This window comes from Schistocerca piceifrons, unplaced genomic scaffold (assembly GCF_021461385.2).
Source record: "Schistocerca piceifrons isolate TAMUIC-IGC-003096 unplaced genomic scaffold, iqSchPice1.1 HiC_scaffold_1318, whole genome shotgun sequence".
In the NCBI taxonomy this organism is placed as follows: Eukaryota; Metazoa; Arthropoda; class Insecta; order Orthoptera; family Acrididae; genus Schistocerca; species Schistocerca piceifrons.
Window position 1 is genome coordinate 7501 of NW_025727145.1, and position 2500 is coordinate 10000.

The 2500-nt window shown below is 57.7% G+C and overlaps 1 non-coding gene across 1 annotated transcript in view; it reads left to right on the forward strand.

Moving 5' to 3' along the window:
• The first annotated feature begins 2130 nt into the window (after window positions 1-2130).
• Window positions 2131-2500, forward strand: part of LOC124732124 — a 1909-nt gene continuing 1539 nt past the window's right edge. The window contains exon 1 of the ribosomal RNA XR_007008558.1: window positions 2131-2500. This exon is cut by the window's right edge and continues 1539 nt beyond it. This is a non-coding gene — a ribosomal RNA (small subunit ribosomal RNA).

Here is a 2500-nt window from a genome sequence, read left to right on the forward strand (position 1 = left end):
TTGTGCCTTAACCTAACCCATGTTGTGCCCTAACCTAACCCATGTTGTGCCCTAACCTAACCCATGTTGTGCCCTAACCTAACCCATGTTGTGCCCTAACCTAACCCATGTTGTCCCCTAACCTAACCCATGTTGTCCCCTAACCTAACCCATGTTGTCCCCTAACCTAACCCATGTTGTGCCCTAACGTAACCCATGTTGTGCCTTAACGTAACCCATGTTGTGCCTTAACGTAACCCATGTTGTGCCTTAACGTAACCCACGTTGTCCGCTAACGTAACCCACGTTGTCCGCTAACGTAACCCACGTTGTCGCCTAAACCTGCTCTGTAATTGTTATACGACTCGTTCAATTAGTGTAGTGTTGCCCACCCGCAACCCTCGCAATATAGTTCGCTACTCGCACTGCCCGCTCCCCTGTGTATCGCTTCATGTTAAACACCTTGCAAGTCTTGCTGACTTTCCACATGCTCCTGCTGTACACTGTAATGTGGATGGCAGCAGGACGTACATGCCGCCCCCCCCCCCCCCCACCCCTCCCCACGTCCCCACGTCCCCACCTTGCCCCCTGCCTTCGCAAGCTGGTTGGTGACAAGTTTGCATCTTCAATGCCCTTCGCATGCGACGTACGCAGGCTACGTTGTGGTGCGGCCTGTGTCAACTGTCCGCTGATGTCGTACGCGTGAACCACAATCTGTACTGCACATTCGTCCTTATGTACTGAATGATACATCGTGGCACATGTGTGACCGTACAACGACTGCGCCCAAAAACGGCGGACCATACAGTGCAAATATTGTGCACGCAGCTACGTGTCGTCTCCCTATGAGAGCTGGATTGCAGTGTGGTACGCCATAGAGACGTGTGGGAGGAACGGACGCCGTGGATGGCGATCAGCATGAGCTGTGTGTTGATGTATTCGGACCTAGTCGTCTCTCCTCAAACACCGTGATAGCATGGTGCACCGCGTTCCATATCTGCGACATGCTACAGAGGCCGGTTGACAGTCGTTCGAGCAATGGACATCGCATACGTACGGGGGCCACCTTCCACGTATTGTCTAGGCGTGCACATTTTGTTGCGTGTATGTGGGCAGACGTAGTGTGGCGTGACACCTGACACAGGCATGCAATAATCGTTGAAGTTGCTAATGGCGATGGACGCCTACGTTTTCTGGTGAAGTTACGCAAATGAAGAAATGGTAACCCGTTGTGGTGCGGTTGTTCTCGCTAGGGGTGAATCGGTGATGGCGACGATAGGTTGAGGTACTAACCGGTTGTTCCAGCGATACCCACCATGCCGATGAAACTGAACGGCATCTGGGTGTGAAGCGATACGCGGTGGTGGCTGGGTGGGACCGTCCCCGGCCGGTGAGGGGGCGCCTCCCGGCGTGCTGGCCGCGCGGTGCGTGGGCGCACGCGCTACAGCCGGCTGGTGGGGGCGGCCAGTGGCAGGCGCGCCGGCCGACGGACGCGGCAGGCGTCGCAGCTGCGCGCCGGCGCACCCTGCGCGCGGCGCCGTGCGGCCAAAGTAGGTCCTCGCGGGCCCGGTGCGAAGCGCGGTGGACATCTTCAGTGTGCTGGTCCGATTGAGGACTGTGTGCGTTGAGGATGCGCCGCCGCCCGGCGCTCGGCGCCGCGACGCCGTCTGCTGCTCGGTCGCCCCAGCGGTTCTCGCTGGTGGTTTGTATCGCAGCTGTGCGGATGTGTTGGCGCGTGCGCTGTGCTGGGAGAGTTCGCTTCGGCACCCAAGTGGGGCTTTTGTCCTTCTGTGGCGCTGGCGTTGGAGCTGCCGGTCACCGTAGGTGGCGCGTGTTGTCTCCCGCCGGCAATGCCACGACAGCACGCTCCCGGGCCTCTGTCGGCAGCGGCAAGCTCAGTTGGGAGCACGGGTGGTCGCACCGAAAGCGTCTACTCGCCTAACTCCGGGCGATTGCGCCTCTCTCGAACCCGACCAAGTACTTGGGACGGCGCTGCGCGCCGCCGGGACCTGAGAGGGTTTCGAGGTGTATTGTGCAGGGGAGCTCAGCCTCCTCCTGTTTGCAGAATGATTGAGCGGACGCTTGCGTGTTCGCGCGGGCCCCCGGGACACACTCCCGGGCGGCCGGCTGCTCAGCTCTAGTTGGCGCAGCTCCCTGGTTGATCCTGCCAGTAGTCATATGCTTGTCTCAAAGATTAAGCCATGCATGTCTCAGTACAAGCCGCATTAAGGTGAAACCGCGAATGGCTCATTAAATCAGTTATGGTTCCTTAGATCGTACCCACGTTACTTGGATAACTGTGGTAATTCTAGAGCTAATACATGCAAACAGAGTCCCGACCAGAGATGGAAGGGACGCTTTTATTAGATCAAAACCAATCGGTCGGCTCGTCCGGTCCGTTTGCCTTGGTGACTCTGAATAACTTTGGGCTGATCGCACGGTCCTCGTACCGGCGACGCATCTTTCAAATGTCTGCCTTATCAACTGTCGATGGTAGGTTCTGCGCCTACCATGGTTGTAA